General features: G+C 45.8%; 1 protein-coding gene across 2 annotated transcripts in view; it reads left to right on the forward strand.

The window, feature by feature from the left end:
• The first annotated feature begins 265 nt into the window (after window positions 1–265).
• The window catches only part of LOC126298407 (diacylglycerol kinase 1-like), a 1,060,073-nt gene continuing 1,040,791 nt past the window's right edge, over window positions 266–19,547 (forward strand). The window contains exon 1 of one of the 2 annotated variants that reach the window (XM_049989725.1): window positions 266–531. The gene's annotated coding sequence lies outside the window, so the exon portion shown is untranslated. The remainder of the gene's footprint in view (window positions 532–19,547) is intronic. The other variant, XM_049989723.1, reaches the window with a different exon arrangement.

The following is a 19,547-nucleotide window of genomic DNA, read 5'->3' on the forward strand; positions in this document are numbered from 1 at the left end:
ACTTAAAATTATCGGTTTAATTACAATGGGTTCAGGATGGGTAAGGATCATTTATTTCTTTCTTTCATTTCCCACTGATTTCTGCTCTTGTTTATGACAGCGGTGAAGTCGAATATCAACCTCGTTATGACCGTGACAGAAATTTATTCTAGTCGTGACCATATTATTATTTGATTAATACAAATCGTTCTCTTTCAGTCTCTAAAATATGTTTGCTATATACATATAGGACAATGTCCTTCAAAGTAGTATGAAGTCTCAATCATTGCTGGAGCGAGCCACGCGGACCCGGCCATTAAAGTTTGAAATATCCATTATTTCGTCATACGCCGCTGCGCGGCAATGTTGACAGATCAACACCGTCCAGTATCGCGCGCGCAATCGTAGATTAGGTGTGTGTTGTGCAGTCAGCCGACAAAGTGCTGCGTTTAAAGCACGTTGTTTGAGGATTGCTGCTGCTGCTTCACCGAGGAAGCCTGCACGAAGTCATCTCGTCGTACCACTCGTCAACTGTCCGTAAAGGACTCACAGGTAAGTGAAAATAAGTTATTTTGCTGGCTTGCGAGGGCTGCATGGCGAACGGTACTTACGCACTGACAGTTGCACACGTTAGAAATAAAACTGATTCACAAAAGGTGCGGTTTAAATAGTCGCGACACAGACTCGCTTTTCGACGCACAAAAATTCGTGAATTAAACGTCGTCCTTCATCTCACTTTCTCTTTGCAAAAATAACACGTTCACAGAAGGATGACAAGATACCTTGACTAATAATATTTACATAATTTATTTATATACACATCTGTATTCTTAATCTAATGGTCACGTCCAGTACAGAACTGCTGTCGATCATTTTCTTTACGGCTCTCTTGCTTACCAGTTAAAATTTACGTCTTCCACTTAAAATATTTTTCAATCTCGTCTTATAAACTCGGCTACCAGTTTCATATATTCTTTACGGTCAAATTCTAATCACATTTTTAATGGTCTCAAAGACAAACTGACTTCCTCTTTGAGAACACGCCTCTTTTTATTACTCTATTCATTTGTGTGTCCATTAACTTGTGTTTACTGTGTTGTTTAAATTGAGGACAGCCTCCAGACAGAGAGACTGCCTCCTTTTCCATGCCGGATACTATTCGCTTAAAAATACACCGGCGATGACGGACTAATCGCGTGTTACAAAGACAACAAGCTCAATTGCATGCCAAACAAGTGGCTTGACTCCAATTGGCTTCAACAAGCAAAATGTGATTTCGTCGTGAACCTACACGCTTTTCATATGAGTTGCTTCGCCCAGACAGTACAAGTAAACCTCTACCAGCTGATCCCTGGAATAGGATGCTTGATGGCTTATCAGGGGGCGGTATTTTGGATAAGATTTTATAAAGGAACCCAACAATCAGCATTTAAATAATCTGGACATCATAAAAATTATCATACTAAACAAGAAACATTTATATGCGAGCGCTTATGCTGGTGCAGTTGCTTTTTGCGTGTCATTCACTTAGAAAATATAACTGATTCATTTACATGCCTCTGTACATGTGCTTATTTGACCAATTATTTACTTGGTTACTTGACTCTGTAGTCTTCTACAAGAAGCTGTCATCCATTCATTTTATTTATTTATTTTTGCTGCGGCATCACTCTTTAAATCATTGCGGACTCATGTTACTAATCGCTATATTTAGTCTTGCGGCTGGCATTTCTTAAGTATAACATTTCCATGGAACTTATAATATAGCGTTATCTCTACCCCTTCTTTTACTTGCTACACCTTAGAATTTGCGTCATGACTACTTATCTGCCATAGACTTTAATACACTCTTCCTAATGAAGTTTTCCACATAAAAAAATGGCTCTTAGCACTATGGGACTTAACTTCTGAGCTCATCAGTCCCCTAGAACTTAGAACTACTTAAACCTAACTAACCTAAGGACATCACGCACATCCATGCCCGAGGCAGGATTCGAACTTGCGACCGTAGCGGCCGCGCGGTTCCAGACTGTAGCGCCTAGAACCGCTCGGCTTTCCACATACATTACTACTTCTAAGCATTGGACCTTACACATGTTCTTTAGCATATTATAATTAACTCTTTTTTTTAGGTAATGTGTCGCTCTCATTACGATATCCTCTGTTATTCTTTGATTCTAGTCACGAAAAGTTAGGACTCCTTATGTTACACAGGACTACATTTTGTCCTCCGAGGGACTAGTTTCTAAAAAAAATCCTTTATTGTAAGACCTGAAAGAAGGGCTCTGATAACTCCTTCCTCTCTGATTTATACGTGTTGGGGACTGATTACCACAAGAACGTGCATCATATACTGATACTTGTAAATTTATTGTGTTACCATTGTGGAATTTTCTTACGTCACTATGGTGGAACAGACCTTTAATCCTTCTAGTCACGGGGTCAGCTAGCAAGTAAATTCCTGTGTGCGACTTCCTGACAATAACATATGGGCCTTCATAAACCCGCTGCCACTTACGATTTTTCTTTCGTAGCTTCGATGGTCTAACATTCTGCGTGGTGTCTGTTGTTCTATGTCGTGTTTCCCTACCACTTTAGCGTAACGACGCTCTGAGCGTGTTTTTTTCCCTTTTAGGGAATTGACTAGTTTGAAGCTGTGACCTGTTGCTGGTAAGGAGACGTCAGACCACACATGACATTTAGAGTTCAGAAGAGTTCAGTGAGACTAGCGATGATATAACCAAATACTTAATTATTTCAGCGTCAGCTCCACTACACTCCCTGTAGAAGAATCTTAATACAAACTAAATTTAGTGGAAGGAGTTCAACTATGTTTAGTTAGCTGGTAAAATAACGTCGGAAAAGCAGTTACCACTGGAAATTTTATTCTACTCACAAAACATTGTTTTTAAATTGTACTATTGATAAAACGAAATATTTTAATACAGGATTATAAAATCAAACTGCGTTCAACAAAAATGTGAACGAATATTCCCTGAGTGGGTTTCCAAGATGTACAATGTATCGAAGGATGACCTATGCCACATCACTTCTATAATCTAGGTTTAAATTAAGTTTCACAAAAGAGAAAACTACCAAAATGGTCTACAGTGACCCTCAAATATCTTGAATTACTTATCTAACTTGTAGTAAATTACAGTGGCAGATTTTAACTTACGTAGCAAATGTGAATACCATGAGCTTCAATTGACGATCGACACTAGTATTACGTAAAAAGGGGATGTAACAGATATCACTTCTGCAATTCTGAGTGAAGCCTTATGCGCTCAAAAATGCGGCATCGCGTGCCTTCATTACCTTGCGGTTTTCGTCAGGGGGCGGCGGCCGGCGGAGCTCCATCCAGCTCGCCGTCTCGGAAGCAACTCTTTTCTAACTTCTCCTTACTACAATTTACCGAAGTTGGTTTAAAAAAAAAAACTATCTGGCCGTGTTTTCATCTGACCAATCAGAGCCTCAATGTTAACCTTAAGCTCCGCCTACAAAAATTCTGTCTATCCAATGAGAAACGTTATACTTTTCGTGGTGGGGCAATGTTTTTTAGGTTTGCAACGTAACAGAGACGCGAAAAAGTCTCACGCTAAAACTTGGGGCTGGTGTGGCCCTTTTAGTGTTATCGTAAGATATATAGTGTTCTTCTGGAGGGCTCTAGCTTTTAACATGGGCTGGGGGGTGGTTCTGTCGGTTAGCTGGCGACGTGGGTGTCCGTCCCTTACCGTAGGGCCTTCTAGCTTAACACGGTTCTGCTCTCGGCTTCTGTTCTCGTTTCTACCCTCGGAACTGCGTCTGTCTCGCGGTGGGAAGGTATGACATGCATTTAGGCGTTCTTGTGTTAGTCTGTGGTATTTCATTTGCTTACTCGTTACTCGTATTTGGTTAATTTAATGTCACGATTTTTTTGGAGCTATGTGATATACTACTGGATTTGATTATCATGTCAGGGTTTTCATGGAAGGTGTTGGATTTGCCTGACACCTTACAATGGTTTAAAATGAGTCCTTAGTAAGATTCTCTCGCCTTCTCTATATTCAATAACCTTATTTACCTTTTTGTCAAATGCTTTCTTGAGGAGGTTTGCATACGTTGTCAGTGAAATCAACGCCTGCCTGATTTTGGTGTCCGCTTCTTGTGGAGGCTAAAAAATGCTGTTTCTAGTTTTCCTGATTGTCACGTTTCTCCCTATCGGATATCGCTCTTAAAGTGTCCTCTGTTTCGTGTTGGTGTTGTGACTGTGGCACGAAGGGTGGTGGACAAGGTTCTTGTCCCGTGTCCGATCCACTCTGCTCATAGTTGATTTGTGTAGTCCTTTACCGTTTCGGCTTCGGATTTCCTGCATAATCGTTTGAGTGACCGGAAAAATTTTATTTGTCGGAAGTCGAAGTGTATTCTGGGTCACATAGTGTATTGTGTTGTCATTATTAGCAAAATGTTGTTGTCCTCCACTCGTCCCATGCCATTTATGTAATTTCCACTCACGCGTCCTGTTAAAGGCTGGTCCGCTCTGATAACTTCCTTGCTCTGGTGGTTTGTTTCAGGAATGATTCTGTGTATAATTGTGTTGTTTCCGTACTGTGGCCGTTGTGTACTATCCATTGGATTGTACCGTTGTTTATTATTATCCTTCGGTCGAAACTGTCCTTTTCCCCTGTTGTTTTTTGTAGCCGCCTGACGGTTGGTAGTAAGCTACCGCTGCCGCTCGCTCTTCCCTCATTGCCATTGTTGACCGCGTAACTTCCACTGTTTCGCCTGCTCACTTCATTCGGAGCGCTACCGACATTTGCTACTGCGTCTTCGCTAATGAAATCCAATGACTCCAATATGGAAAGAAATGTTTCGTTATGGTCCTGGGAAACATTAACTAATTTCTCCCTTATAGAGATGGACAATATAGTTTTCAATATCATGATCGCGTCTTTATTTGTAACTGGCGAGTCACAGAGTTTAATTTTTGCTAACTATTTTTCGAAATATCTTCTGAGACTGCCGTGTTTCGAATTGAAAATTCCGGCATTCAACACTTCTTTTCTTAAGCGCTGCTGAACACCATCTCTCCAAAATTTGTTCAAAAACATCCGCTCGAATTCATTGTAGCTCCTGTACTTGTTTGTCATTTCTATTCCCCATAAGGTGGCATCTCCTGTTATATACCCAGTTACAAACTGTATTCTTTGCTTGTCTGTTAAACTGTTCGGAAATACTCCAGAGAAGTTTCACAAAAATACGATCGGGTGTGTGTCACTTTTTTGTGGGTGAAATGTTGGAAATATTTAGTGTTTCAATACACTTTCTTCCTGCATGTGGGTTATGACTGTTGGTTATGCATTGTGTCTGTTGGACTGTGGTATGACGTGTGATCAAGTGGAGGGCTGTAATGAATTTGCGTATTGTCATTTCGGTATGGCGAGTTATTCCATTCGCTTCATATCGGATGTGAGGGAATTTCCACTTTGTTATTTAGTGTCTGCACCTCTTCAATGACCTACTGCTTCCATTGAGGAAGGTGTTCTGCTAAAGTTCGCCTTATCTGTCCTAGCTCAGATAACACGGTGTCTCCCGATTTTCCTGGTTCCGCAAAAAGATCATAAGTAACTTCCCTTACTACTTCCTTCACTTCTGCCTTTACTTTTTTTTCTGTCAGATGGTCTTTGGTTTTCATCCACTCTGTGTAGTGGTCGGATAACACTTCGGCGTGAGCCTTTACCGTAAATTTTACCTCCTCCTCTATATCAAGTGATTCTACTTGTTTCCTCAAAGCATCTATCTAATTTCCCGTATTAGTGACAAGCAGTTTCGCGGCGCTGACCTTCGTTGAGATGATATCAAAATTACCTTTTAATGCTACAGTTTCGTTATGGTATGCTTCTACCGTAGCATTAATTTCCCCCTTGGCAGCTCCTAGTGCTGCATCAAATTTACTACATACCTGCTTGATCTCAGCCTAAACCTGTTTACGGATCTGTTTTTACTGCTTCGATTTTCCCACTTATTTCCGACTTGACCTCGCCAAATGGGGTATTCAGATTCGTATCTACAGTTGGGTTGCTACCCGCGATAATCGTTTGACTTGTTTGGTCTGTGTCAATCATATCACCGGCGTTAGCCTCCGCCTCCACTCGCATGCTAATTCCACGTCAGCGCAACGAACATTGAGTACTGTTCATATGGTCACTGTCACCTGCTGTCGGGATTAATTTCTGTGTACCCTCCGCCATCTTACGGTGTCTATTTGTCAACAGTTTTACGTCAGCTACACGCGGTCTGCTACGCGGGGCGTCTGTCCTCCGCTTGTGACGTTAGGTCACGTGCTGTCTGTCAAGTATGGGAGTTGCACTCACCTAACAAACGACTGTGAACTGAAGCGGAGAAGACAATATGGAAGACGGGCACACTAAACAACTAAATTAGCACACAGTGCTAGCATTTTACATGTAACATGATGCCATATTTACACATTGAAATCAAGACTCAACAATGGGAGTTAGACAATACGATATAAATCATACTAAATTTAGACTAAAAAAATAATTTTAAGCTGATTTTTTAAATGTGCAGATGGAAATAAAAAGAAGACTGGTAATGTAGCACGAAAGACAACTGTACTACTGCAGCGTCACAACTGCATATGAAAATTTTTTCGTAGCTTACGTTTGATGTCTTGAAAGTCGGCAACTGGATATAAAATATCTCCGTTTTCCGCCGTCGACTCGTCTTTCCACTTCGAAATTTTCGTCCACAATTTTGTAAGCTCGTAGCATGCACATGAAAAATAAATGTATTGTTTGATACACCTATATTAGCAGCAAACACAAGAGGAATGATATTCGTGATTTCAGTCAAGTCGCTGTTCGGGTGCCAAGTGTGGTGTATTTCTTTTTAAAAAAGATATTTATATTTTGATCAAATTATTATTCTCTTGTGAAGATTGTGTTGTGAGTTTTGCACCACGCCTTGGCGGGAAGAGCAAAGACTTTTCAAAAAACGTAAGCACTGTATGTCATATTTTATATGTCACCTGAAATCGTTTGCAGAACGGGTAGCGTTCTCAAGATAAAGAACAGAGTTCGCATCGCCACTTAATTTATTTGTGTCGTGATCATGTTCGATCACGACCGGATATGAGACATAGCAACTACGAGCAGAGAAACCTAAGGGGCCAGACAGAGCAGGAAATTTTCTTTGCTATACTACACCACACATTTGAAGAAGTTGGATTTAAATCACAAACAAGGTAAATAGCAATGCGCCTTGTGCCTTAACTACGACGTTTGCCGACATGAAGTCGGTTCCTGGTAGCCGTATAAAAACTATAAAAACACCGTTATTTCTGTTGATATTAATAGGAGATGGATAGCATGGAAATTCTTTAAGTAATAAGCAGGCACTACTGCATTTGAGAGCACAATAACTTATTTAATTACCTTAGTCAGTATTGCTAACAATAGGTTCCGTACAATCTCAATTTTTTATCTTTCTGGCTGTTTCCTTAAATAAAGTCCTTTAACATCTTCGATATTTCATCTTATATGCACATATAAATTCTTACATAGCACTGAACAATAGTAATATTTTATAATAACTAATTAGTGATTGCGGACCACACCATATACGCGTCCGCCGCCTTTAAAAAGTTACCATGACTGTGGTAACAGAAGAGGATTACAATTCTTCAGGTGTCAAAAAGTAAGAAACACAAAATATCTCTATCGATACAATTTATGAACAATTCGTATTCCGCGCCGTGGCGCGTAAGGTATTCTTTGAAATAGCAGGTGGTCGCTGCTCAGCGACAATCTGAGAAATTTTTACGCAGATGGGTTTTTTGAACCTGCATAGTTAGATTATCGAATGTAAGTTTATTTACGCTATCGAAACAGATACTAATGTTACACTGCCTCCCATGAGGAGGAGAGCAATACCGGAGGTATTACTTTCGTCCTCATGTCACTCGTATTATTAGTGACTTTTAATACATGCCTATTGCTGAAATTCAGTAGTCATATAGTACTATACACTTGACGTTTCATAAAGTTACCATACTAGAGAAAACATTCATTGTTAAGATCATTAGTAAAAATTGTCTTTGTGCAGTTCATCTGCATCTCTGTTTTGGTCACAGGCTTTCTTAACATCTACAACAACGAGGAAAGTTTTAAAAAATGGCTCTGATCACTATGCCACTTAACTTCTGAGGTCATCAGTCGCCTAGAACTTAGAACTAATTAAACCTAACTAACCTAAGGACATCATACACATCGATGCCCGAGGCAGGATTCGAATCTGCGACCGTAGCGGTCGCTCGGTTCCAGACTGTAGCGCCTAGAAACGCATGGCCACTCCGGCCGTCAAGGAAAATTTTACTATTCACAATAAAAATCTATATACATTAAGTGGAGATGACAGGCACTGTCGCAGAAAAAAAAGACACGTAGAAGTACCTACAGAATTCTAAACTGCTACAAACTATGAAATTGACATGACATTTTCATTATTCTTTCACACGGTTTCCAAATTTTCAATGTCTCTACAAGCTCGATAGCCTCGTGTTTATTTCATGATAATATTCTTTCTTATTTTACACACATTGCACATTGGTTCGTGGATCACACTGTGCCGTCAAACTGTTTGTCAAGAATCGCTCACGATGGGAGTCCCTTTGCTACCATTTCACTGGATGGAATTTGTCATTCTGCGTCAAATATGGAACATAAATAGAGAATACTCTGCATTAGTATTACTTAAAATTATCGGTTTAATTTTTTTCTGTCAGACGGTCTTTGGTTTTCATCCACTCTGTGTAGTGGTCGGATAACACTTCGGCGTGAGCCTTTACCGTAATTTTTACCTCCTCCTCTATATCAAGTGATTCTACTTGTTTCGTCAAATCATCTATCTCCTTTCCCATATTAGTGACAAGCAGTTTCGGGGCGCTGACCGTCTTTGAGATGATATCACAATTACCCTTTAATGCTACAGTTTCGTTATGGTATGCTTCTACCGTGGCATTAATTTCACCCTTGGCAGCTCCTAGTGCTGCATCAAATTTACTAGATACCTGCTTGATCTCAGCCTAAACCTGTTCACGGATCTGTTTTTACTGCTTCGATTTTCCCACTAATTTCCGACTTGACCTCGCCAAATTGGGTATTCAGATCAGTTTTCAAGTCGGTATTTATTTCAGTTTTTACTGTGTCAAATTTTCCATTTACCACTTCAAATTTTTCATCTACCGCATCCAATGCTTATTTAAATCGGTAAAAGCTCGCATTAGTCCTTTTTTGTTTTCCTCCTCTCGTTCAGCTCTCTCTCTCTCTCTCTCTCTCTCTCTCTCTCTCTCTCTCTCTTTCTCTTTCTCTTTCTTTTTTCGTTCCTTTTCTAACCGCATATGTTCCTTTTCGCTATCATTATTTACCATCCAATTTGGATCTGAAGGAGCATAGCATTCGTATCTACAGTTGGGTTGCAACCCGCGATAATCGTTTGAATTGTTTGGTCTGTGTCAATCATATCACCAGCGTTAGCCTCCTCCTCCACTCGCATGCTAATTCCACGTGAGCGCAACGAACATTGAGTACTGTTCATATGATCACTGTCACCTGCTGTCAGGATTAATTTCTGTGTACCCTCCGCCATCTTACGGTGTCTATTTGTCAAGTTTTAAGTTAGCTACACGCGGTCTGCTACGCGGGGCGTCTGTCCTTCGCTTGTGACGTCAGGTCACGTGCTGTCTGTCAAGTATGGGAGTAGCACTCACATAACAAATGACTGTGAACTGAAGCGGAGAAGACAAGATGGAAGACGGGCACACTAAACAACCAAATTAGCACACAGCGCTAGCATTTTACATGTAACACGACGCCATATTTACACATTGAAATCAAGACTCAACAATGGGATTTCGACAATACGTTGTAAATCCCACTAATTTTGACTAAAGCAATAATTTTAAGCTGATTTTTTAAATGTGCAGATGGAAATAAAAGGAAGAATGGTAATGTAGCACGAAAGACAACTGTACTACTGCAGCGTCACAACTGCATATGAAAATTTTTTAGTAACTTACGTTTGATGTCTTGAAAGTCGGCAACTGGATATAAAATTTCTCCGTTTTCCGCCGTCGACTCGTCTTTCCACTTTGAAATTTTCGTCCACAATTTTTTAAGCGCGTAGCCTGCACATGAAAAATAAATGTATTGTTAGATACATCTATATTAGCACCAAACACGAGAGGACTGATATTCGTGATTTCAGTCGAGTCCCTGTTCGGGCGCCAAGTGCGGTGTATTTCTTTTTAAAAAAGATATTTATATTTTGATCAAATTATTATTCTCTTGTGAAGATTCAGAAATCTGTTGAGTTTTTCACCACTTCTTGGCGGGAAGAGCAAAGACTTTTCAAAAAACTTAAGTACTGTATGTCATATTTTATGTCACCTGAAATCGTTTGCAGAACGCGTAGCGTTCTCAAGATCAAGAACAGAGTTTGCATTGCCACTTAATTTATTTGTGTCGTGATCATGTTCGATCAAGACCGGATATGAGACACAGCAATTACGAACAGAGAAACCCAAGGGACCACATAGAGCTGGAAACTTTCTTTGTTATACTACACCACACATTAAAAGAGGTTGGATTTAAATCACAAACAAGGTAAATAGCAATGCGCCTTCTGCCTTAACTATGACATTTGCCGACATGCAGTCGGTCCCTGGTAGCTGTATAAAAACACAGTTATTTATGTTCCTATTAATAGGAGATGGATAGCATGGAAATTAAGTAATAAGCAGACACTACTGCATTTGAGAGCACATAGCTTATTTAATTACCTTAGTCAGTATTGCTAACAATAAGTTCCATACAATTTCAATTTTCTATCTTTCTGGCTGTTCCCTTAAATAAAGTCCTTTAACATCTTCGATATTTCATCTTAGCTGCACACACAAATTCTTCCGTAGCACTGAACAATAGTAATATTTTATAATAACTAATTAGTGATTGAGGACCTTGCCATATACGCGTCCGCTGTCTTTAAAAAAAATCACGACTGTGTTAACAGGAGAGGATTACAATTCTTCAGCTGTCGAAAAATAAGAAACACAAATTATATCTATCAATACAATTTATGAACAATTCGCATTCCGCGCCGTGGCGCGTAAGTTCAAAATGGCTCTGAGCACTATGGGACTTAACATCTGAGGTCATCAGTCCCCTATAACTTAGAACTACTTGAACCTAACTAACCCAAGGATATCACAGAACACCCAGTCATCACGAGGCAGAGAAAATCCCTGACCCCGCCGGTAATCGAACCCGGGAACCCGGGCGCGAGAAGCGAGAACGCTACCGCACGACCAGGAGCTGCGGACTCCGTGGCGCGTAAGGTATTCTTTGAAATATCAGGTGGTCGCTGCTCAGCGACGATGTAAGAAATTTTTACACAGATGATTTTTATGAACCTGCATGGTTTATCGTATGTAAGTTTATTTAAGCTGTCGAAACATATACTAATATTACAAAGGGGAGGCCGATAAGCGTTTTCCACCTTTCGGCTGGCCAGCGACGACAGAATCGAGGCGCGTACCCTGCAATCTTTCTCAAACGATTCTGCAGGGACAATTCGCTAAAATATTTCAGTTTTGCTTTACTTATACCTTTATATGTCAGGTTCGTGATGATGTATCCTTCATTTCGCTCTTGGTCATCGTTATGATATTTGCGTGAAAGTAAGGTACTTCGCGAAATTCGGAAAAGTCAGCAATGAAAAGTTAAAGGTCGCAATGATTTTGCGTTTGGTGGATATTACATAATATGTTGTTGCACGTGAAATTTAGCTGAAATACAGAATTTTTCTTTAGACTTAGCTAGAAGTACTGTCTGTCGCCAACGTCGAGAAAACTGATATGATGTAGCAATCTCATTTGCGATTGCACCGCGCCAGCAATAAAGCCAGAGTAAAATAACCACAACATTCCTCATATTTCATAAATGTTTTCAGACATCGAAATGAGATTTTGGCAAATGATAGCACCCCCGAAAGGAGAGTATTTCATCATATAGTTGTTATGTAGAACTTTATTATCTACCGTGTTACAATTACTACAGACTTTTCCGGTGAAAGAACGTAATTTTTAACGGCCAGAATTCTCTCACAATTGTGTCTGCACAAGATGCAGGTGAGACAGTGTAAACGTAGCTGTGTTTTGGCAAAAGAAGCAAATTTGGATATGGCAATCAGAGAAATTTGTAGGTTTTACTCAAAATCCGGTACTCAAGACGCTTCTCTGAAAATTACAAATGGTTAACAAGCCAGGCGAAAATAAATCAGCGAAATTCTTTTTAGATACTAACGAGTGCAGAGGTGACAGTAGATGTTTTTGAATGGTCACCATGCAAGAGTGTCCCCCTGCGGGTTCGGGGGTTAGAATAGGCCCGCGGTATTCCTGCCTGTCGTAAGAGGCGACTAAAAGGAGTCTCAAACTTTTCGGCCTTACGTGATGGTCCCCTGTTGGGTGTGACCTCCATCTCTCAAAATTTTCCGAAGAGCGAGCCGATTGGGGAAGGGCGCCTTACTTGGTGCATTGTGTCCATCTTGCGGTCAGACCTTTCGCCAGCTTATACACCGTTGAACTGCAGTCCTGTCCGCTCTCCATCTCTTGGGCATGACTCTTTTTCTGCGTGCAGATAACACCTTGCACTGTGCAGTGCCTCTTTCTGCACCGACGGCGACCATGGACCACATGTTACCTAACATCCAGCACGGTAGCCAGTCCGTTGTGGTGGGGCCGCCATGTACCCTGTTGGTTGTAGCCCCCTGACAACACAGGGATCGCTCTAATGCTGCCTGCGCCGTTAACTTCCCACGTATGCCAAGGAGTAGATGCCTATCCTCCTGGGGTATCGGGACTCCCGGCAACGGCCATCCTGCCAGGTGGCTCTTGCCGTGGCTGGGTGGCGCCCGTGGGGAGGGCCCTTGGTCAGAGTAGGTGGCATCAGGGCGGATGACCCGCAATGAAGCGTGGTACATCGTCTCTCGCTGGTGTCCAGCCGCCAGCAGTCTCTAAGCGTTCTCGGGCTCAGTTTAACGCTCAGAAGTACGATCCGAAAACGTTCCCCTCCATGGCCACACCGTGGGAGGAACGTAAGTCTCAGGATGGCAGTAGCAGTTATTCGCCCCGATTCTTAGTTTGTACGAGGGCTAATGGGGAGTCTTTTCTCTCCACAAAGCCTCTGTTCTTCGTCGAGCATTTAGAGGACAAGTTTGGGGAGGTGGAGGGCTTGTCAAAAATGCGCTCTGGGTCAGTCCTGATACAAACGGCATCCTCTGCCCAGTCACGACGGTTACTCGCTTGTGACAAGTTGGGGGATGTTGCCGTTAAGATCACACCCAATAAGAGTTTAAATATGGTCAAGGGAGTTATTTACCATAGGGATCATCTTTTGCAGTCTGATGAAGAGCTGCGCGCCAATTTAGAGCGCCGAGGTGTACATTTCGTCCGGCGCGTTCATCGGGGTCCGAAGGAAAATCAGATTGCTACCGGTGCCTTCATCTTGGCCTTCGAAGGGGATACATTACCGGAAAAGGTCAAGGTTATGGTCTACCGGTGTGACGTTAAGCCCTATATCCCTCCCCCGATGCGGTGCTTTAAGTGCTGGAAGTTCAGCCATATGTCTTCTCGCTGTATTTCCAGCCTCACAGTGGGGGGCTCTACCCACCGGGTTGCTCCTGCGCCACCTACCTCACGAGCAACACCATCCCACCCATCGGGGACGTCCATCCCCACTTCTAAGCCGGAGAAGTGTCCAACTTCTTCGGCTTCTCACGCTCGCAAGGGGTCCCTTGGGTCCCTCCCTTCCCAGGTTTCCGCCAGCGAGAAGCCTCACGACCGACAATGGCGTAAGTGCCTGCAATCAGCTGGTCGTAGGGCTTCACGATCCTCCTCCGTCCCAGAGACTGAATCGGTGAAGCCCTCCCAGCCAGTGCGACCCAAGAAACGGCGTGAGAAACCCAAGAAGAGCTCTCAGCCCAAGGAACTCGCGGTGGCAGCCATCCCACCGCAACCTTCCAGCTCAGCGTCTGAGGATGCGGTGGAGATTCTGGCGTCTGCTGAGGACCTCGATCTCGCCGGTCCATCAGACGCCATGGAAAGCACTATCACAGGTGCTAAATCGGAAGCAGCAGGTGACCCAGCGGCGTAATCACCCTTCCCAGTCCCGTCAAGCCTTTCTCAGCCATGGACAACACCATCCTCCAGTGGAACTGCAGCGGTTTCTTCCACTATCTAGCTGAGCTCCGCCAACTTATCAGCCTTCACACTTTCCTCTGCATTGCTCTGCAGGAAACTTGGTTTCCAGCAATGCAAACCTCCGCCCTCTGTGGCTATCGGGGTTATTATAAGAACCGGGCAGCTTATGAAAGGGTGTCTGGTGGCGTCTGCATATATGTCCTGAACTCTCTTCACAGCGAGTCTGTACCTCTCCACACACCTTTAGAGGCCGTCGCTGTTTGGGTGTGGACGCCACAGGCTGTTACCGTCTGCAGTCTTTACCTTCCACCGGATGGTGATGTCACACAGCATGTCCTGGCTGCTCTGATAGCCAATTGCCGCCACCTTTCTTGTTACTGGGCGACTTCAACGCCCATAACCATCTGGGGGTGGGTCAGTGGCAACAGGTCGAGGCGCCATCGTTGAGCATTTATTGGCGCAGCTCGATCTCTCGATCTTAAATGATGGTGCCTTCACACACTTCAGTGTGGCACATAGCACATACTCCGCCATTGACCTTTCCATCTGTAGCCCTATCCTCTTACCATCTGTCCAGTGGAGAGTGCATGACGACCTGTGTGGTAGTGACCACTTTCCGATCTTTCTGTCACTGCCACAGCGTCAGTCTTCTGGGCGCCCCAGCAGATGGGCTCTGAATAAGGCTGACTGGGACTTGTTCTCCTCCACTGCCGCTATTGAGCCTCTCTCTAACGATGCCATTGATGCAGTGGTTCAATCGGTCACCACTGGCATCGTTACTGCCGCCGAATCTGCCATTGCCCGTTCTTCTGGGTCCCTTCGGCGGCGGACTGTGCCTTGGTGGTCGCCTGAGATCGCTGAAGCGATTAAAGCTCGCCCGCGGGCGCTCCAGCGTCACAAGCGACATCCCTCAATCGACCACCTTATCGCCTTCAAACGGCTGCGTGCGCCAGCCCGCTGCATTATCTGCCAACGCAAGCAGGAGTGCTGGGAGCGGTATGTGTCCAACGTTGGCCTCCATGTCACTCCATCGCAGGTCTGGGCCAAGATTCACCGCCTCTATGGCTATCGGACCCCCGTCAGTGTCCCTGCGCTCTCACTGAATGGAGCAGTTTGTACTGACTCTGACGTCATTGCAAATCGCTTGGCAGAGCACTTCGCTATGAATTCCGCTTATATCCTGAATTGTACAATGTTCCATTCTGTGAGTGGGAATTTCGAAGTACCCTCGCCGCTTGTCCTGATACCGCTCCTGGGCCAGATAGCATCCACTCTCAGATGCTGAAATACCTTTCAGTGGACTGCCAGCGACGCCTCCTCGATCTTTACAACCGCATTTGGGTCGAGGGTGAGTATCCGTCGCAATGGCGGGAGAGTCTTGTTGACCCCATTCTGAAAGCAGGGAAGGACCCTTTGGAGGCCCCCCTGTGGGTTCGGGGGTAAGAATAGGCCCACGGTATTCCTGCCTGTCGTAAGAGGCGACTAAAAGGAGTCTCAAACGTTTTGGCCTTGTGAGATGGTCCCCTAACGGGTTCGACCTCCATCCTTCTAAAGTTTCCGAAGAGCGAGCCGATTGGGGAAGGGCGCCTTACAAGGAGCGATGTGTCCATCATGCATTACCATCTCTAGCCAGGTTTGTCGTCATAGCTTAGCAGTCCCGCTCACCTACCATCTCTTGGGCGTGGATTTGTTCTTGGGTGCAGTTTATTGCAGTCTGCTATGCTGTGTCGCTTTATGCGCCAATGACGATATTGGACTACATCACCCAGCACGGTAGCCAGTCCGTTGTGGTGGGGCCGCCATGTACCCTGTTGGTTGTAGCCCCCTGACTACACAGGGATCGCTCTGCTGATGCCAGCGCCGTTAACTCCCCACGTATGCCAAGGAGTAGATGCCTATCTCCTTGGGGCATTGGGACTCCCGGTAATGGCCATCCTGCCAGGTGGTCGTTGCTGAGGCTGGGTGGCGCCTGTGGTTAGGGCCCTTGGTCGGAGTAGGTGGCATCAGGGCGGATGACCCACAATGAAGCGTGGTACATCATCTCTTGCTGGCGGCCAGCCGCCAGCAGTCTCTAAGCGTTCCAGGGCTCAATACAACGCAACTACATATGACCCCAAATCGTTCCCCTCCCTGGCTACACCATGGGAGGAACGAAAGACTAAGGATGCCAGTGAACCATACTCGCTCCGCTACCTGGTGTGTACGAGAGCTGATGGTGAATCCTTTACATCTATGAAGCCTCAGTTCTTCGTCGAGCACTTAGAGGACAAGTTTGGGGAGGTGGAGGGCTTGTCCAAAATGCGCTCGGGCTCGGTTTTGATCAAATCGGCGTCCTCCGCCCAGTCCCGCCGGTTACTCGATTGTAACAAGCTGGGGGATGTTCCGGTTACAATCACGCCCCATAAGAGTCTTAATATGGTCCAGGGCATAATATTCCATCGGGAACTTCTGTTGCAGTCCGATGACGAGCTTCGCGCCAATTTAGAGCGGCGAGGTGTTCACTTCGTCCGGCGCGTACATCGTGGTCGAAGGGATAAGCAGGTTGCCACCGGTGCCTTCATCTTGGCCTTCGAGGGTGATACTTTACCTGAGAAGGTCAAGGTGATGGTCTATCGTTGTGACGTCAAGCCATATATCCCTCCCCCGATGCGGTGCTTTAAGTGCTGGAAGTTTGGGCATATGTTTTCCCGCTGTACTTCCAGCCTCACATGTCGAGATTGTGGACGCCCATCCCATCCCAATACTCCATGTGCTCCGCCTCCCATCTGTGTAAACTGCGGAGAGCACCACTCGCCTTGCTCGCTGGACTGCAGGATCTTCCAGAAAGAGCGCAAAATCATTGAGTATAAGACCCTGGACCGCCTGACATACACTGAGGCCAGGCAGAAGTTCGAACGCCTCCATCCTGTTCGAATGACTGCCTCTTACGCCGCGGCTACTACTGTTATGGCCCCATTAGCTCTCCCTCAGACTGCCACCTCTCAGAGCCGTTATGCTACACCTGCCCCCTTGATGGTGGGGGGCACTTCACTCCCTGCTGCTCCTGCACTACCTGCCTCAGGAGCAGCAACCCCCCAACCATTGGGGACATCAGTCCCCACTTCTAAGCTGGGGAAGCCTCAAACTTCCCCGGCTCGAATAGCACGGAAAGGGTCCCTTGGGTCCCTTCCTTCCCTGGTTTCCTCCTTTGGGAAGGGTGACGTCAGCCAATGGAAGAAAAGCAGACCAGCGGCTGGTCGCAGGGCTTCCCGCTCCTCCTCCGTCCCGGAGACGGACTCGCTGGAGCCCTCCCAGCCAATGAAACCCAAGGACCAGAGAGACAAGACGAAGAAGAAGACCTCTAAGGCCAAGGAACACGCGGTGGCATCCACCCCACTGCTCCCTACAGGCTCTGCGTCCGAGGATAAGGTCGAGATCCGGGCGTCCGCTGAGGACCTGGATCTCGCCGGACCCTCAGACACCATGGAAGCAGATTGTACTGGTCCTCCATCGGTGGCAGCAGGTGACCCAGTGGTGTGATCTGCCTCCTCGGCCCCTTCACGCCTTTTTCGGACATGGACAAAGCGATACTCCAGTGGAATTGCAGCGCTTTTTTCCACCACCTTCCTGAGCTTTGCCAACTCATCAGCAGTCACCCTTTCCTCTGCATTGCCCTACAGGAAACTTGGTTTCCGGCAATGCGGACCCCTGCCCTACGTGGGTATCGGGGTTATTACAAGAACCGGGCAGTTTATGAGAGGGTATCTGGTGGAGTCTGCGTCTACATCCTTAACTCTGTCTACAGCGAATGTGTACCTCTTCACACACCTTTAGAGGCTGTCGCTGTAAGGATATGGACGCCTCAGCCTATTACTGTCTGCAGTTTGTATCTTCCGCCAGATGGTGATGTCTCGCGTCATGTGTTGGCTGCATTGATAGCACAACTGCCTCCTCCTTTTGTGTTACTGGGCGACCTTAACGCCCATAACCCCCTGTGGGGTAGCGCCGCGATTACTGGCTGGGGTAGAGATGTCGAGACTCTTCTCTTGCAGCTTGACCTCTGCCTCTTAAACAGGGGAGAGCCGACACATTTCAGCGTAGTCCATGGCACATTTTCGGCCATCGACCTTTCTATCTGCAGCCCCGGACTTTCACCATCCATCCACTGGAGTGTCCATGACGACTTATGTGGTAGTGACCATTTCCCCATCTTTCTGTCACTACCACAGCGTCACTCTTCTGAACGCCCCTCCAGATGGGCTCTGAATAAGGCTGATTGGGGCTTGTTCTCCTCTCTCGCCACTATCGCACCTCCTTCCCATGACACCATTGATGCGGTGGTTCAGTCGGTCACCACCGGCATCGTTTCTGCGGCGGCATCTGCGATTCCCTGTTCATCCGGGTCCCCTCGGCGGAGGACTGTGCCTTGGTGGGCGCCCGAGATCGCAGAGGCGATTAGAGATCGCCGGCGGGCTCTTCAACGCCATAAGCGGCACCCGTCCTTGGAGAACCTCATCGTTTTTAAACAGCTCCGTGCCCGTGCCCGGCGCCTTATTCGCCAACGGAAGCAGGAGTGCTGGGAACGGTATGTTTCCACCATTGGCGTCCGTACCTCTGCATCGCAGGTTTGGGCTAAGATTAGGCGACTCCATGGCTATCGGCCGCCTGTCTCTGTCCCTGGGCTTTCGCTGAATGGAGTGGTGTGTCCTGACTCCGACACGATTGCGGACCGGTTAGCAGCGCATTTTGCTCAGTGTTCCGCATCTACGAATTACCCACTGGCCTTCCGCTCCCGGAAAGAGCGGTTGGAAAGTTGGAGGCTTTCCTTTCACACGCGCCACGCGGAGTCGTACAATGCTCCTTTCAACGACTGGGAATTCCAGAGTGCACTATCTGCTTGCCCTGATACGGCTCCTGGGCCAGACCGCATCCACAGCCAGATGCTGAAACACCTCTCTGTGAATTGCCAGCGACGCCTCCTAGATGTTTTCAACCGCATCTGGGTTGAGGGTGTGTTCCCGTCTCAATGGCGAGAAAGCATCGTCCTCCCCGTGTTGAAACCTGGCAAGAACCCGCTGGAGGTGGACAGCTACCGCCCCATAAGCCTCACCAACGTTCTTTGCAAGTTGCTAGAACGTATGGTGAGCCGGAGGTTGAGTTGGCTCCTCAAGTCTCGAGGCCTTCTGGCTCCGTCTCAGGGTGGGTTCCGTAAAGGCCGCTCTGCCGTCGATAATCTGGTCTCCCTAGAGTCTGCCGTCCGTACAGCCTTTGCACGCCGCCAACATCTGGTTGCCGTCTTCTTCGACATGCGGAAGGCGTACGATACGACTTG

Source organism: Schistocerca gregaria, chromosome X (assembly GCF_023897955.1).
Source record: "Schistocerca gregaria isolate iqSchGreg1 chromosome X, iqSchGreg1.2, whole genome shotgun sequence".
Lineage (NCBI taxonomy): Eukaryota > Metazoa > Arthropoda > Insecta > Orthoptera > Acrididae > Schistocerca > Schistocerca gregaria.